At 33.9% G+C, this 19,388-nt stretch overlaps 1 non-coding gene across 1 annotated transcript; it reads left to right on the top strand.

Annotated features, from left to right (window-relative positions):
• The first annotated feature begins 809 nt into the window (after positions 1 to 809).
• Positions 810 to 916, top strand: LOC132618804 (small nucleolar RNA R71). Its single transcript, XR_009574325.1, has one exon. It is a non-coding gene; the product is annotated as a small nucleolar RNA R71 (small nucleolar RNA).
• The last annotated feature ends 18,472 nt before the right edge of the window (positions 917 to 19,388 follow it).

Genomic DNA, 19,388 nt, shown 5'->3' with positions numbered 1-19,388 from the left:
TGTAAGGTTCATCAAGGTTCTTACCTGACCGTAAAGCGATTTCTTTAAGGTGCTCCTTTGGATTTTTCTGTGTATTGCTTGGTAAGGGACCTTGAATCTTTTCGGATACAAGAGTTGCCAACTGGCTTAACTGAATTTCCAGATTTTTTTAGAGCTAAATTTTGACTCTCCATTTTTTCATCAGTGGATTTGATGTACTTATACAATAGGTCATCAAGATTCATATGTGCTTGTTGCGGCCTCTGCTAATATGGAGTTATTTGTTGATATGGTATGAAATTTGATGGCCCGCGATTTTGATTCTGGTATCCAGGTGGACCCTGTACCTGTTGTTTTTGAAAGCTTTGGGAGTTTTCAGCACCATTAGGACTGCTCCATTGAAAGCCTGGATGTTTTGTGCCAATGGACTACCAAAAGAGTATGGATTGTATCCGACGGTATTAACCTGCTCATTATTTTGGTTGATCGCTTGACATTCATGGTTTAGATGGTTTCCTACACATATGTCACAGGTCTCAGCTTGGCTTGACTGTTGTTTATTCTCCTGAAAAGATTCAAACTTTTGTGCCAAAGAAGCAATTTGTTGAGTTAGTGTATTTAAAGCATCTGCTTGAATTACAGTAGCATCTTTCTTATTGATTACACGATCAGATGGCCATTGAATGGCATTTTCAGATATTTCATTCATCATTTGCAAAGCTTCTTCTGTGGTTTTTCCCATAATGGAACCTCTTGCAGCTGCATCTATCACATTTCGAAAAGAGGTTTTAGCCCATGATAAAAAAATATACAATTGCATATGTTCAGCAATGTCATGATGTGGACATTTTCTTAGCATTGCTTTTAATCTCTCCCAAGCCTGATAAACTGACTCCGTGTCAGTTTGCAAGAAATTAGTAATATCTTGTCTTAACTTTGTGGTTTTAGCAGGGGAAAAATATTTATTTAAAAAATTTTAAGTCATCTGATCCCATGTGGTGATAGACCCTTGAGGCAAACTTCGCAACCAAGTCTTGGCATCTCCTTTTAAAGAAAAAGGAAATAGCCTTAGCTTGATTGCTACAGGGGATACTCCATTATATTTAGCAGTTTCAACTAATTCTAAGAAATCAATCAGAAGACTATGTGGATCTTCACTAAGATCACCGGTGAATGTACATGATTGTTGAATTGTTTGAATTAATCCAGTCCTGATTTCGAAGTTGTTAGCTGCAACTGGAGGGTTCCTCACACTAGATTCATAGTTGAAGTGATCTAGTCTAGCATAATCCCTTAGAATTCTGTTTGCTAGTCTTGGAACCACTTCGTCAAACTGATCTTCTGGAACAAGTGGTGGTGGAATTCCTGGTGGTTGATTTTCAACTCCTAGTTGATGCTCCATTTCTTTACGAGTTACGCTTTGAGAAGCAGATGTTTGTTTCTTCCTGCGCAAACGAATAGATCTTTCAATTTCTGGATCGTAATATGCCAACTCTTTTGAAGAAGAGCGGGTCATAAACTACAGTATAGATCTTTCAATTTCTGGATCGTAATATGCCAACTCTTTTGAAGAAGAGCGGGTCATAAACTACAATAATAATAATAATAATAATAATAATAATAATAATAATAATAATAATAATAATAATAATAATAATCGTAATATGCCAACTCTTTTGAAGAAGAGCGGGTCATAAACTATAGTAATATTGCAATAATAATAATAATAATAATAATAATAATAATAATAATAATAATAATAATAATAATAATAATAACAATAACAATAATAATAATAATAATAATAATAATAATAATAATAATAATAATAATAATAACAACAACAACAACTATAATAATAATAACAACAACTATAATAATAATAACAACAACTATCTTTTAACACCAATAATAAAAAAAATCATTTTTATATAGACACGAGTGATGAGAACAACCGATGGTAGTACTAATAATGAAATATTATAGCACTTCTATATAAAGGAAGTATATATAATGATAATAGAAAAAGTAATAATGATGGTAAGAATAGAGGTGATGTAACGATGAAACTGTAAGAAGACTAAATTTTTTTTTTAAAAGAAAATTTATATAATTACAAATAAAAACACTAGTATTAATAAATAAAATAATTATAATAGTACTTAGTTGGTAATGATAATATTAATGAATATATAGATAATGATAAACATAAACGTAAGTTCTCAAGTATGCTAATCCCTGGCAACGGCGCCAAAAATTTGACGAGGCCAAAGTGCATAGGAAAATTCGCTCGTACTCTGTCAAATTCTAATATAGTTTAAGATATCGTCCCACAGAGATTGGAAAATCTATGCTACAGACTTGTAGTATTTTTGCTGCTATTTGAGAGAATCAAATTGATGAAAGGAGAGTAGTGACTTAAATTTGTAAATTACTTTAACAAAAGAAACAACTTTCAAAAGATTATTTTAAAAGAGAGAGTTGGGAGTCGTTGAATCCACTTAGTGTATATATGACAATAAAACCTTTTTTCAGTAAATTCCACAAAACAGTAGAAATAGTTCCTAGACTTGATTTGTGTTATGAGGAATAAAGACCTCTTGTGATTAGTCCTTAAATTAATAAACTTATTTGAAACAATCCCTTCGTGAGAATTAGAATTGAAAGAAATAAGATAGAGATCCCTCAAATCAATAAACTTATTTGAGACTTTCACTCCGTGAGAATTAGGACGGCAACAAATAAGATAAAGATTTAAACCTAAGACTTAACTTGAAATAACCCCTCCGTGAGAATTAGGATTAAAAGAAGCAAGTTCAAAGATTTGGAATAATACATGATTAAAAATTATCATTAAATATATATTTTATGTGATTATTATAGTATATTAATCTCCCTCCTTGTTAGAAGTACAAATTAATATAACTATAATCATAACACAAAATATACTAAGTAACGGTAATGGTTAGTAGAACATATCATTCCAACACAAAGTATGACACTTAAATAATATCAAGACGAGGAATAACTAAAATAAGATAATATAACATTAAACCAAGTTTCTTAAACTATCCCAACAAAAAGAGATTACTCCATTATGGAGTTAGAAAAGAGAAAATATGAATTTAAGAAACTAGAAATATTGAAAGACTTGGAGAAATATTTTTACTACAAGGGAAAGAAAAGAGAATAGAACAAGATTAACACTTTGTCTTGTAATTTTTTTTTGTTGGATGATTTGTAAGCAAAGTAATGTTTCTATTTATAGGAAAATGTAGTGTCTCCCCCCTACGGGTGCATTCCTTGAAGTAGTGCTCACATCCGTGACCTTACTTGACAGGTGAGAGTATAACAATAGTTGATGGGTGAAAGACTTACAACTTCTTTCTTGATGCCCATAGTTGACGGGTGTGAGTATAACAATAGTTGACGGGTGAAAGACTTGCAACTTCTTTCTTGATGCCCATAGTTGAAGGGTGTGAGCATGAAAGTGATGGTGACACCCGTGGATTTCAACACTTGATGGGTGTGGGAGTATGGAACTTCTTTCTTGATGCCCATATGTAAAACTCCATGGTTATGACTTATGAATTCGTGGTTGCACCTATTGAATTCTTTGCTTACTTCTTTGACAATTTGTTTCTTCTCTATTCTTCTGCAGTACTCTTCTTCCGGTAGAATTTATTAGAAAATATGCGAGAATAGGATATATTTATTGATGTTTTATTTAAAAACTTATTTTTATATACAAAATATCATGAATAATTTATATCCATCAAAATGCATCTGGATTATTACAAAAAAGCAATAAAAGAATGCATAAAATATCACAATTTTATGGTAATCAAACTTCAAGGTCAGCAGACATTGGTCTGGATGATCCTTGAGACTTGATCTCTCCGGCGAACCTCTTTTTTTTTTTTCTTTTTCTTTGTATGAAATAATTTTTTCATTGTGATTGTGGAAAAAATGAGATTTATGTTGGTTTGTGAGGGTGGTTATGGTAGGTTTTTGGTGGTGGTTTTAAGGTGAAAATGAGTGTGTGTTTGATGTATTATTCATTGTATATTTGGTGTATATGTGGTGTTTGTTTATCGTATGTTCAATGTATCACTATATATAAAATCATATACACACGACAAAGAAGTATATACAACAACATATATATATTTTTTTTTTTAATAAAAGTCCACTAGGCTTTTGGCCTAGGGCTAATTTTATAAATTTTATCAAAAAATCCAGAAGTTTGTATAACTCTAGCCAAAAGGCTAATGAAAATACAAAATTTAAACTAATGATCAAATTAAGACTTATAACTTGTCTTAATTTGATATTACAAATTGTTAAAAAATTACTAATAGAATGAAATTTGAAATAATTGCTCCATAAAGAACTTCTGTTTCTATATCTCACATGCTCTATATTTGGTCTTCTCTATGCACCAAGGCAGTACATTTTCTAACTAATGACCAGTTCTCAGTAGGATGAGCACCCCGGGGTGCTAATACCACCAACTAAGAAACAACCACTAAATAGAAACTGTATGCCCATGTGTACTCAAGAGGTCTGTTGTGTTCCATGTGCTCAATCATTTGGAGCAGTAATTCCACTTCATGTCATTTGTCAAAAGTGCTTCCAACCAGTTGCAATTTATGCTGGTAAAACTTCTCAACATCCTGATTACATTGTGTTTCGCTGCTTGTTGGTATTCCTTCAGTGTGGTTGTTCTGTGGTACCTGTTGAATTAAAATCCTCCATTTATGTTAGTTTGTGTACCTGCAACCATTAGCAAACAGTTAGTGTAAACCAAATCCTTCACATTCTCCTCCCAAAGGATTTGAGTGTGAGGACCTCCTTTTCTCCCACCTTCCCCCTATATTCAGTCTCCTTAACATGATCTAATTCTTAGACAGGGCAGCTGTAATTTGTCACTGTTCACAATTCTTTTACAGTGGCTCTCCATGTCATGAAAGGAATTGAATTGTATGTCCCCTGTGTCCAAAGCTAAATTAGCCAAGTGATCTGCTAATTTGTTTCCTTCCCTATAAATATGCTCTATCACCACCACTTTTTCCTCACTTATTCTCCAAATTTCTTCCACCATAGTAATGATTTGCCAAGGAATTTCCCATGTCCTTTGAATAGAGTTCTTCAGCAAAAGTGAATCTGTCTCTATCCTTATTTGATCCCATTGACTGTCTTTTAAATACCTGAGAGCCTGTAAAATGGCTAGGGCCTCTGCCTCGGTGTTGGTGCTTTGAAGATCCTCTATTTCTCTAGCATGTGCTTGTATCACATCTCCCCTTTCATCCCTTACACAAAAGGCCCATGAACTCCTACCCGGGTTTCCTCTTGAGGCTCCATCAGTATTGACTTTTATCCATCCAATATCTGGAGTTCTCCAAGTCACCGGTGTTACTCTTATCTTTGGAGAATATCTCTGTAATGCCTCAACAATCACACTCCAATTATATGGTGCATACCTAAAATTTCTCCATCTCACCTTCATGAATTGAATCAAAGTATGCATCACCTGGTAAATGAGTTTTGTGATTGACACCTTCCCTTCATGTCTCATAGTGTTTCTCCTCTTCCAGAATTCCCAAATAATAATAGCAGGGACAGCTTGGTTGATGCATTTGGCATGTAGTCTACTAGGCATATCCCACCATCTGTTAATTATTTGGGTAACTTGCAAATTCTCAGTATTTATTCCCACTGGTCCACAAAAATACTTCTAGATGGCTTGAGCTGTTGGTGAGTGTAAAAAGACATGGGAGGTATCTTCCACTTTTGGATGTTGACAACAATAGCATCTGGAAGGGAATTGGTGTCCCCATTTCTTCAACTTATCATCCAATGGTAGCTTGAACTTCCAAAATCTCCACATAAAAAAAAATATCTTTATTGGTAGTCCTTTGATCCACATCTGCTTATACAAATTACTGGGGTCTTTTCTTTGTCTGAGCAATTGAAATGCAGACCCAACTGTGAATTTCCCCCTCGAATCTAATTTCCAGAAAGCCTTATCTGCTTGGCCATTTTCATTTGGTGGATTAATGTGCTGCACAATATGGTCTGCTAGATCCTCAGGAAGGATTCTTCTTAGCAACTGTTCATCCCATTGCCCCACTTCTGCAGTTTCTTTTACAAGGATGATTGTGGGATCACACTCAAAATCTGGTGGAGTAATATGGTATAGGGCTCCCAGTCCTGTCCAATTATCAAACCAAAAATAAGAATTACCTTGTTGAAGCTTCCACCATATCTCATGTTCCATCTCATCTCGGTATTTAATCATCTTCTTCCACACATAAGTACCTGATCCGCTAGGGGCTATCACAGCATGAAACTTCTTTAAGTACTTATTACTCATGAAAGTTCTCCATAAGGATTGTTTGGTTCTCATGTTCCACCACAGTTTAGCAAAGAGGGCTTTAGATATATCTTGTAGGCTTCTAAACCCCATGCCACCTTCTTCTTGTGGGTGACATAAGGTTGTCCAAGTTGCCCAGTGCTTACTTGAATTTCCCACAGAGTTGCTCCAAAAGAACTTAGCAAACAATCTATGAATCTGAGCAAGTATAGCACTAGGAGGGTCACAAGCGGATAGTAGGTGTATAGGCATGCTCTGTAAAACATGTTTAATCAGTGTTGTCCTTCCTCCAATAGATAACAGCTTACCAGTCCATGAACTCAGTCTATTCTGAATCTTTTCTATTATCTCCTTGTAGTGAATGTTCCTTCTTCTCCCATAGTAGATTGGTACACCCAAATATGTGAATGGAAAATCCTTTTTAGGAATCTGGGTGACAGAAAATACCAGCTCCTTAATGTTATGAGATGTCAAATGATGCATATAAACAGCACTTTTCTGCTTGTTGATCTTCTGACCACTCACCTTCTCATAATTACTCAAAGTCTTCATCACTAATCTCATAGACTGTTCATTAGCAGAGGTGAAAATGATAGTATCATCTGCATATGCCAAATGATTGACATACGGACTCCATTTTGGCATCCCATATTCCTTGTACTCATCCTCAGTATGCAGTGTATTGAGAGCCCTAGACAAACATTCTGCAGCCAAAATGAATAAAGTAGGGGACAGTGGATCTCCTTACTTTACTCCTCTAGATGATTTGAAGAATCCATGAGGTTGCCCATTAATCAGAATGGAATACCAATTATTTGAGATAACTCTAAACACCAGATCAATAGTAAATTCACCAAACCCCATTCTCCTCAGGACTTTAGTTAGAAATAACCATGATACTCTGTATATTAGGTGTATGTCTGTATATTGGGTGTATGACATGTATAGAGCTACTTCCTTTTGGTATATTATTATATATTATTGTATGTCAACTGTATATATTCACGTACATATGGCATACGACAATATACGATGATATACAAGTGTACATGGAGAGAAGAAGTTATAAAAATCATGAGAGAGGACTCTGGCGAAGAAGAAAACTTTTGTGGACAAAAAAAAAACATAATTTGAAGATCTCCAAATGGCAACGGAGCAACATCGGCTGGTGACAAAACAATGATGGCTTGGGTTTGTGGGAAGAAAAGATGAGAATTAAGAAAAAAAAGTATAAAGAGCTCCAAAATCTCTAGTTTGTGAGATTTTTTTAAAATTGTATTTATATGTTTTGTTATAAAGCTATTGCTAATTTTTAAAAACATAATTTTACCATTAGATACGATAATTAAGACCCTAATTTTACATCGCTAAGTAAAAGTCTCAAAAAGAAAAGGAGCCTTCAAAAGTAAAATTAGATCTTTGCAAAACATCTCCGATTTTAGGTACTGGCCTTACTTTGGAAAAATTAAAATTAACTTTAGTGACATATATTTTTCACTACAAATATTTATATTTTTGTATGAAATAATTCCTGTAATAAAGAGCTAAATACTTTTGTTTTTTATTTTAAGCTATACAATCTTCTTAAACTTGCTCTATAACACATTTTGGTTTATATTAGTTGCTTATAGTTTCTCAATAGATAAATATCCTTTAAAAACATTAGAGTATTGGTTTTTTAATTTACAAATTATGTTTCTCTAATCCTAATTTATGTGGCACATTTTATTTTGGTAAAATATATCGACAACTCCTTAACCTGCCAATAAATATTTATGTAGATATCAAACTACAGTTTGTTCTGATTCCTAAACACATTATAAAGTGCTCATATTAGACACTTCCAACTCAAATTTATTTTTAAAAAAATTATGCATGTTCTCAAATGCTCATTATGTAGACAAGTTTGTATTGGGAGAAAAGTGCACCCTGAGTTAGCTCATGTGACCGGATGTTCGGAGGGACCGGAGGACCTACACAGCTGGCCTCCACTCCCACCAATTCGGGTCACATCCGTCAACCTCGATCAAAGCACTATGCCATGGAGAGGTCACATCCGTCAACCTCGATCAAAGCGCTATGCCATAGAGAGGTCACATCACCCATACTTTAGGGGTTGAAAAGTCTAACCTTGGCTTGTATAGGGGAAGCTTAGGGTAGAAGGAAGCCATCATCTTGGCTTATATAAGGGAAGCGTAGGGTAAAAGGAATGCATCATCTTGTTCCTACCATTGTAGCTCTATCTTTTCCTCTCAAAAAGGCAATATACAAGTTTATCTATTTTTTCTCAGATATGGGATTATTACTCACTCTCTTGCATGATTATCTCTTGTTAAGGCTTTATTTACACATATCACCACTCTGAACTGAGCTTGTAAAAGAGTTTTCGGGATTGGATACAGTCCACTTGTCTTCAAACCTTATAAATACAAGTCTCTAACAAATTTTTTGGTTAAACTTAATTTCACGGGAAAACAGTTTGGCATCGTTTGTGGGGATAGATAGTTGTGGTGTTGTTATAATTTGTAGCACAGACTCTTAAAATCCACTCGTGTTTGGGGTTGCTCTGTTGAAATATTCCTGACCATGCCTGAAAAAGCTAGTAGCACGTCAGAGGGTAGTGCTCAAATCCGAGCAAGAAACCTGCAGGGCTCGCGATCAGTGCACCGGCAGAACTCTATAATGGAAAATGATTCGGAGTTAGGTGGACGAGAAGAAAGGGAGGAAATAGCATCACCCTCGAAGAAGGCTTACAACAAGATCCCAGCCGGGGAGAACTACTTTGACCACTTGGAGGAAAGTGGGGAAACGTTTCCCCGAGGGTGTTACTCCAGGAAAAGAAAGAGACGCCCTCGCTCTAGGGCGAAAGGGATGTACAAAATGGAGGATCCCCCATCAGAAGTAACTCTATCCATAGTTTTGGAATTAAACAACGCGATAATGGTGCGCACGGATAAGCTCTTAAATTCTCTGACTGAGATAACACCACCCAGTCGCCTTTCAAGTAACTCGGAGGTTATTGAGGCACCTGGGAGTTTCAGAGTAAACTGTTAGAGCCGGTCGAGCAAAATGCGGACTTAGCAAGGCTTACTAAGCTGAAGAATGAGCTCCATGACCGGATGAGTCAGATACCAGGGGCTCTCCCCATCTTGAAGGGAGCAAGAGCAAGGAAGAATGGAAAGATCCCATACAAGCTAAGTACGACCTCTATGCATGTCCCGAAGAAGTTGAAGATGTCGGATATACCCAAATATGACGAGACCACAGATTCAGAAGAACACATAACGACCTTTGAAGCAACCATCACTGGGCACGATCTCAAGCAACATAAGATTGAGTCAGTCATGCTGAAAAAATTCCACCAAATGCTCATTACGGAAGCACTTTCTTGGTATACGTACTCTTTTACCTAAAAATTCTATTGACTCTTTTGCTGCTCTTGCAGATACTCTCGTGGAAACTCGTGCCAGAACCCGAAGAGTTGAGACTCACAAGGAGTACAGACGAACTGCTAAGGATATTCATGAGCATGTTCCGAAGGGAGAGAATGCTGCTACTAGCTATATCAGAGGACTGGGCCTCAACCGCTTTCGTGGATGGTCTAAATCCAAACAGTTCGGATGCATCCAGGAAGTTAAAGAAAAGCTCGAGGGAGTTCCCAAATAAGTCTTGGAATGAGGTGAACAACAGGTACAAGGCTAAAATGAGGATAGAGGATGACCTCAGACCTGATGCCCGGATTGAAGTAAGGGGTAGGCCGCAAGAGAAACCCAGAAATGTTCCCCCGGCCAAACAGAGGAACCCGAGAGATTGGTATAAGCCATACATAGCTCGTCCCCCTATGAGACACCCTACCTGGTCAAAGACAAGCACAGAAAGCAATTAAAAAAATAGCTGGAACGTCAACCACCTTAAGAAGTTTTACCTCTCAAGAGGCAACATGTATGGTCGCATATCTACATCATTTATCTTGCACTATTTTGCTTCTTCTTCCTGACAGGGACTACCGACAATTGGTGTTTGCGTTCCCTCCCCTCTTCCAGCACAATTTTCAAAAACGCTTGATATAACAATAGGACGGTTTTTTCGTCCAAACTTCATGAATGGAATAAGAATCCCTACGTATTCCTCAAATTTTGTCAACAAGACACATTTTGAACTCAAAAGCATACCAGATAATATCCCAACAATCATATCCTCGAAACCTCACACCCGAGTGCCGGGGAGAGAAGAGTGTATCCAGGTGTTCAAAACATGAGATCTCCCTGAGGACAAACTCGGATGGACTGAACAACTTGCAGTCACCGCACCTTCCCTGTTTCTTTGTGTTGTCAATTTGTGAAAATAAAAAAATGAGTCGTCCCTCATAATCTCATAAACGAAATAAGAATCTCCACTTTTTTTTTTTACTGTTGTTAGCAAGGAATCCTTCGCTTAATATCTGAAAACGTTCGGGGCAAAATCGAACTCGGAAGACACACGGCTCCGTAAACCGCTTCTAACATACAAAACAGCCATAGAGCCTCCAAGCGTGCAGGTTCCACGAACCTTTGTGCCATTAAATGGGGTCGAGATGTCCTTCCCATCACCACAAAAAATCGAAGGCCCTCATTTATTGGGAATTGGATGATTAGATCCCCAATATCGGGAAAGCGTTTCTAGAAGTGACATTCCCGGATTGGGTTAGGAATGATGACCTCAAACACAAAACGCAAGAACGACATAAGCGTGCACCGGTCATCATACCTTAACTTAAACAACAAATGCTCGAATATTAGCATGGTTCCGGTAGATGGGCATAACGGTCACGCCTCGACAGTTAAGTGCAAAATTTCAACATGTCATTTTATGATCACAATTGTTGCAAAAACAAAGCGCATGTCAAAGCGTAGAGTCGAGGCTGAAAGCAAACAGGTAGAAGTCATTCATCATAAAATATAAAATGAAAGAGCCCGAGAGCTCGGAAAAAACATACAAAGGGCACGCGAGGCTTGCCAGAGATTTCGGACGACTTCGTCGCCATTATACGACCTTAAGGGGCATGGGTAAGAATCACCGACCAACCTTTTCCTACTTTTCCCATTAACTCTTTGGTTGCAGGACTGGGACAGAGACTATTTGGAGGAGGGATCAACTCGGATAGAAGCAGACAAGAATCGAAAAATACGTGTTGCACTCTTTTCCTTGGCTGAGTTTTTTTCCCAAAGGATTTTCACCGGCAAGATTTTTAATGAGGCAACAACCATAAAACGTATTGCACTTGCAAACACGACCATGACTCCATGTCAAGACTCCGAATAAGTGAAGAGGCGAGTTAAGTGCTTCCTTGGAAAGATGACCGAATCGTGGGGAGAATGCCATCATTTCACTAGTTTCCCGCTTGGAATTTGACAAAGACAGATTCTTCCACTTCCCGAACTTATGCTATAGAGGCCCTGGAAAGTGGGGGACTATCTCTATTGGGCGAAAAGTGCACTTGGAGTTGGCTTATGTGACCAGATGCTTGGAGGGACCGGAGGATCTACACACCTGGCCTCCACTCCCAATTCGGGTCATATCTAGGGGAAGCTTAGTAGGCGTTTGGCCATAGAAATAAAAAACTTTTTCACTTTTTTTGGAATTTTAGAGTTGGAGTTGTGTTTGACCATAGTTTTTGCAAATAGTTTTCTTTTTGTTTGTTGAAATGCACTTTTTCAACAAGTTTTGGTTGTGAATATCAAATACAACTTCAAGTTGTATTTGGAATTTTCATGGCCAAACGCTAATTTTTGAAAAAAGTGGGGAAAAAAATGGAAAAAGTGAATAATTCTTATGGCCAAACGGGTCCTTTAAGGTAGAAGGAAGCCATCATCTTGGCTTATATAAGGGAAGCATAGGGTAGAAGGAAGGCATCATCTTGTTCCTACCATTGTAACTCAATCTTTTTCTCTAAAAAAGGCATTATATAAGTTTATCTATTTTTTCTCAGATAGGGGATTACAACTCACTCTCTTGCATGATTATCTCTTGCTCACTCTCTTGCATGATTATCTCTTGTTAAAGCTTTATTTACACATATCACCACTCCGAACGGAGCTCGTAAAAGAGTTTCTGGGATTGGATACAGCCCTACTTGTCACTATAAGAAAGAAGACATTTGCCAATAAAAATATTTTTATTGCCATAAATAGGCTATTGTTGCAAAAACTACTTTTGACAGCAACATTTATTTTGTTGTTGCATAAATTTTTCCCATCGGTTGTTATTGCAACAACATACAACTTTTTTGCAACAAAATTAAATTGTTTGGCAACAAAAAAAGGTTCATTTTTAAAAGATTCATCATATATGCAAGCAATAAAACTAAATTGTTGCCAAATATTGAATTTTGCCAACTATATTATTTTTGTTTTCAAAAGAGCTATTGTCATTTCTATACTTTCTTGTAGTATGTCTTCAAACCCTATAAATACCAATCTCTAATTGATTTTCTGGATAAACCGGTTTCACCGGAATACAAAGTTAACAACTTAAAATATGTCGCTACTTTTAATTATACGCATTAGCCTCATTTAGCAGTAAAAACTCATGCATGTTTCAATTGATGTTGATGTATATAATTAAAGGAGGAGGCACATTGTATGTTATTAACTTATTTATGTAATGGGCGCTTATGAGCACAAAAACTTTTTCATAATATGATTATGAAGTGTCTAGTAAAAACACTTTATCATGTGTTCAAGTATTTAATTGGAACACGGCATAGTTCGAACATTTAAATTAAAATTACTGTCAAGTTTAAGGAGATGTGGATGTATTCAACCCTTAATCTTTTACTATGTCCCAAAAAAAATGATACGTTTCTATCTTTAAAAATAATTAAATTTTATATTTTATATTTTAATCTTTCACAAAATTATTTATAACCACACACGACTATTTATACTCTGAAATTACAAATTTCAAAAAACATTCTTAGAGGCCGCGTGTTCAATCAAACATAAGGCACCTAAAATAGAATGGAGTAGATTGTAGAGATTGTAAGCACCTCTTATTAAGAAATTTGCCAGGTATACGGATCTAATTTCACGAAAAATTTATTTTGTATTTCACATTGTACTTAATTGATTGAAATTGTGTGAGTCTTTTTTACTTACAAATTAATGAACGCAAAGATGTGAGATTTGAGTTCAGTAACTTGTGGGATAAAAAACTCTCACACAATTAGGATCAATCGTATGTGACCAAAATAAAGTTTTTCGACTTCCACTGAAAACACCCCTCCCCCCACTCCCCAACCTTCCAAATTTCCCCCCTTCCCCATTTTTTAATTTTGTTTTAAATTTAATTTGGTGTAAATTACTACTATATATAAGGAAGAATATCAATTTTTTTTAGTCCTCACATGAATTTTTTTGTCTCTTTTTACCCCTAATTAAAAATTTTATTACTTTGTGAACTCTGACAAATTTTGAGAACTTTAATTTGGTAGGTAGTCAAAATTATCCCGGGATTATAATCCCGGGACTAATTTATCCCATCTATTGGATTATTTTATACCATCCAAAAGATGATATAAAATAATCCCAGTATAAGTGGGATAAGAAGGGATATCCCATCTCTTGGGATGAGATGCATTTTATATCTTGTTTGGTACAAGGTATAAATGTTTTCTACCAAACATGGTATAAAAAATTAGTATTGGGATATCCCAGCTTATACCATGCACCAAACGACCCCTAAGGACTTTTTTTATGCCACTAAAGATGATGTCATGGAAAAGATTAGTGGTCCCCACAAAACATGCTTATACATATTTGAGTCTTTTATGAAATATATTAAATTTGTTTATAATTATATTTTTCCTTAAAAATTTATTACAGACACTTAAAGAATATAATTATCATGTTAATCAAATTCTATAATATAGGCTTAATTATTGAATTAAAATATTATTTGTATAATACTATTTATTATTTGTTGATGTTAATTACCAATTATCATTTGTTATTTAAAATTTTTATTCGTCCGGTTATAGATAAAGTTTTTTATTTTCTCCTGTAATTTTGTGTCGTACATGCTGGCAAAAATAAGTAATTAACAAAGATTTCACTTAAGGTAAGATTAGGTTTTAAATCAAAAGAATAAATACAAATAGACTATCATTGTTAAATATACTTAAAAGTGAATCGAAATTGTAAATTATAGTCCGAAGTACATTAATTAATTAATCAGATTTTACTTGCGCACACTTTCAACATAAAACTTATCTAATAAATTACTATATTAAAAGAGGAACTATAAAGTATTATAGTTATAAAAACACCGTAGTTAAAGAAACCAAACAGTAATAATACTAAATAATTGCAAAAAGTGGAGTATATTTTTACATTTTTAATATTAAAATATTTTGAAAAATACCGTATAATAAAAGACAAAATAGTTAAATTCAACATGAAAAAGTTATTACAATGTGAATTTCATAAAATGATTTATTAAATTAAGAAAAAGAAAAATATGTTATTGTTTAACATGCATTTTTGGAAGGAAAATCAAAGCTTAAAGTAAGAACAATTTAATTTTATGGACTTTTTAATATTTTTTTCGTGTGTTTAATTTGAGAAAACATCTACAAAAATATCTTGCTATATCATGGGTTTTTATTATTTATATTTATTTATAAGTTAAATTTATTGATTTCATCATACAATAATATTTTTTCGCAGTAAATATTTTTGACATTAGTTGAATATTGTAATATTTTTTGGTAAAAATAAGTAAGTTTAATTCAAAAAAACAAACGAAATTAATTTAACATATGAAAAGTTGAATTTGAATCATCGGAGATTTTAGTCTAAAAATATCTGAGTAAAATAGCAATTAGAAAAGTCAATGTTTGATTATTTTAAAAAAAATCTAATATATAAATTAAAATAATGTTTTCCCTCAACTTTCATATAGAGATCTATTGAACGTATCAAATAAATGTTAGAAAAATAGAGAAACACTAGCAGAAAAAATTTACAGCATCTACAAAGTGAATTTTATAAGATTGATCTGGTCGCGGGCTCGGGCCAAATGACATAGTTATATTATTATAATTATAAGTATGCAAGTGTTTTTGTCAGCCGCTGTCAATTCGATATGTATGGGAATTTAGTACGTCAATGTCGATTTCATGTATACATTGCATGATATGATGAGAGATGTCATGCATGCATGTTATCATCAAGGTTAGGGTTTCTTGTAATCCAGCTTTTGTCTATTTCGTCCAACGCTTTCTCCCAGTGTATTCTAGTTCCAGCAAGTTGAAAAGACTAATTTGCCACCCCACTATTTATTGTTTTCACACGGTTCAATACATCAATAATTCTTTAAATTTATCAGTAAAATTTATTTAGACACTTGAATTACGATTTGTTCTAATTGACCACCTAACATGACAAAGTATTTTTATTAGACAATTTTCGGTTTAAATTTTAGCAAAAACTTTTATATTTATTTTCAAGTGTCCATTACATAGATAAATGAATAACTTACAATATGTCATCTCCTTTAATTTTACGAATTCATTTCAATAAGCCATAGAACCTCATACTTGTTCCAATGGAAGTTGATGTATGTAATTAAAGGAAACAACATATTTATTGGTTAACATAATTATTTAAGAGACTCTTGAACATGAAAAAAAATCCTCATAATTACCGAATGTTTCTAATAGAAACATTTTATCATGTGTTCAGATGTTCAATTAAATAAAATTACCGTTCGAATAATTTAAAATGAAATTTATTTCGTTTTTGACTTAGTTAAATCTTGAAATCTTAAATAAAATGAGAAGCAGTATGTTTTTGTGATAGATGGGTAAATAAAAACGAGGCAAGGTGGGGAAAAGCTGTCAAAGAAATAAACTAAGAGGAGGGCTAAGAAAAATGTGTCTAAAAAATAAAACAAACGAGATTATGTGACAAAAAGGGAAAGCTAAAGAAGATTACATTGTACTTTGTTACTAAAGAAAAGAAGAAGATTACATCATAATGACGTCACTGATCATCTACCCAATTTAGTAAAAAAGGCAAAATCGGTGTGCCATTAAACATAGGGGTAATAATGCAATTTCAAAAGCAGTCTCGAGATCGCTAAATGTAATGTGTGGGCATTATTGATCATTACAAATGATTTTCCCGAAGATACTAACGTCACCTGTGGTAGCATGAAAATATATATGCTTCCTCCTTCATGTTTGTTCCGCATCAATTTATGTAGCACTATTCGAATTTTGAAGGTCGGATAGTTTTTTTTTCGTGATTTTTTCATGTCTTTTAAATATTTTGAATTGTTAATATTGTGACTTATACCACATGAAAATATATATGCTTCCTCCTTCATGTTTGTTCCGCATCAATTTATGTAGCACTATTCGAATTTTGAAGGTCGGATAGTTTTTTTTTTCGTAATTTTTTCATGTTTTTTAAATATTTTGAATTGTTAATATTGTGACTTATAATTTTTTTACATAGCTTTTAAATATGTGAATTTTATAACAAATAACTCTTAAAAATATTTATTCAAATATAGCATTAAAATTAATAGATTTGACTTTTGAAATTCGAATTATGGGAGGTAGACGAGGACTACGAGCACATCCCACATGAATTTGTGGTGACGTTATCATTCCACTTTTTCCAGCCGTTGTTTTAGAGTAGTTAATTGCTTATCACACATTGGATGACACGTGGTCATCAAAATTGGCGCGCATGGTTCTGCCATCCTGGGTGTTTGGCCTTCTGTTTTCATTTTATTATTATTATTGACGACAAAAAATATCCTCCTGCAATTTTGGATTTTAGGCGAGGTGTTTTTAGAGTTTTTATTTTCCCCTCCGGTTTTCGAAACTCATATTGAGGCTCGATTAAATTTTAGATTCACACCCAAAAGTCTCACATTGAAAGTTAAAGCATTTTCTAATAAAAACGATTTCGTGTCAAGGGAATTCGAATTCAGAATTTCTAATTAAAGATAAAAGAGTACTTATCACTCCGTCACAATTCTTATTGGTAGGTACTTTTAGCGGTATAATAATATATAATTGGTCCTTGCACATAATATGTAAACATACATTCAAATTTGATCTCAACTGGTAAATAAACATTTTAACTTTAGGAGTGCACGTATAAACAGCTCAACTTTAATAAAGTTGCCCTCACAAACAGACATTTCCGAGAGATTTGATGTGTGAGTTACACATGCTCCCACGTGGATAAGTGAACCAATCAGCGGCAGACAACAATTTCACCCATATTAATATAAGAATTAAAAAACACCTGCAACTATATAATCGGGGTATAAGTTTTGCTCCTTTTAATAGTCTATCAGGAGAAACAATTGCAGAAATAACCCCCAAGTTTTTTCGGCAAAAGAGTGCGGCGATTATAGAGCTAGTTGCTTCAAACTTTGTTTAATTCTATCTTTAAGATGAATTTCATATTTGAAATCAAAATTTTAAATTGCTATTGAAGTTTTGGCAAATGTCATAAACAAATAATTTCAAATCAAAATTTCAAATTTGAAGTCTAAATTGCGCGGACAAATGACACCTAATTATCAATTACAAACCTTTCTGGTGCATAGAAAAAATAGATATTCAATCTAAAATATTGAATTACTTAAACTCTCAACTTGAAAAGAAAATCATGAATAAAACTTTTAGAACGTTCCAGTTTCATTGGTCAATTACTTTTAAAAACTTATTTTCAATTTTATACATATATATTTAATTTTTATTAGAAGGGATCTTAAAATTAACACAGAGATCTTTGCAATTTCTTCTTAATTTAACTTTTAAAGATTATAGTCACCAATTTGTCATTTTTGTTACCAGGCGTCTGTAATTATAAATAATTACTCGGGGTTATCTGTAAATATAGTCGACATCAAGTGTCAATTATAACAGAACAAGCGGTGGTGATGTATGTGTAATGCAACATTCACATAAAATTTGACATAATACATTAACAACCCCTTGAACTTGTCAACAAATTTTATTGGCACAATACATAAACAAGCCTTTTCACTTGACACGAGTTGACAACTATGACCTTAAACTTTGCTAGTGCATAAGTAAGCACTTAAACTTACCAAAAGTTGAACATATAAACACATATGCTGACGTGATGCTGATGTGGCAGTAACATAACACTGAACAAAATCATGTGTCACGTCACCATTTGTGTTTACATGTTTGACTTTTGACAAGTTTAAGTGCCTACTTGTGTATTAGCAAAGTTTAACGTCATAGTTGCCAGCTCGTGCCAAGTTAAAGGGCTTGTTTATGTGTTCTGCCTATTGACAAATTTTATTTAGATACTTAAATTAATATTTGTTCCAATTAATCAGCTCAACACATAGTATTTCTATTAGACGTGTTCAGTTAATTTTTTTTTGCATGTATTTTGAAGCCTCTATCAGATAGTGGAGTTAATCACATAAAGTATGTTATCTTATGTGGCCATCTTATGTGGCCTCAACTAAAATAGGCCTGAAATTTTACAACTTATTAAAATAGGCCTGAAATTTTACAACTTATTAAAGCAAATGCATATTATTAAAAGAGAAGACATACTTTAAGTGCTCGGTTGAGAACACGCGCAATTTGTTTTTCAAAATTCGGACTAAAAATATTTAATATGAATACTTTATTATGTATTCAAATGCTTAATTGGAACAAACATTAATTTAAGTGTGTAAATAAAATTTGCTGATAAATTTAGGAGCTATCAATGTATTAAGAATCTGTTTGGATAGGCTTACAACTCATGGGTCATAAGCCAAAATCATAAGCTAGAAGTTCTAATTTATGATTTTTAACTTATATTTGTTATTTTAATTTTAAAAAAAATGCTTAAAAATATTTTTTTATGTTACCCAAATATTATAAAACTAAGACACATAAAATAAGTCAATCCAAACAAGCTTTAAGCCTTGAAATGTCCCATCATAATTTCACATGGATATGTTATATGTGTATATAACCCCCCACTCCCCCTCCCCTTCA

This window comes from Lycium barbarum, chromosome 1 (genome assembly GCF_019175385.1).
Source record: "Lycium barbarum isolate Lr01 chromosome 1, ASM1917538v2, whole genome shotgun sequence".
Lineage (NCBI taxonomy): Eukaryota > Viridiplantae > Streptophyta > Magnoliopsida > Solanales > Solanaceae > Lycium > Lycium barbarum.
The sequence above is the reverse complement of the archived record's forward strand: the minus strand, read 5'-3'. Positions and strand labels throughout refer to the sequence as shown.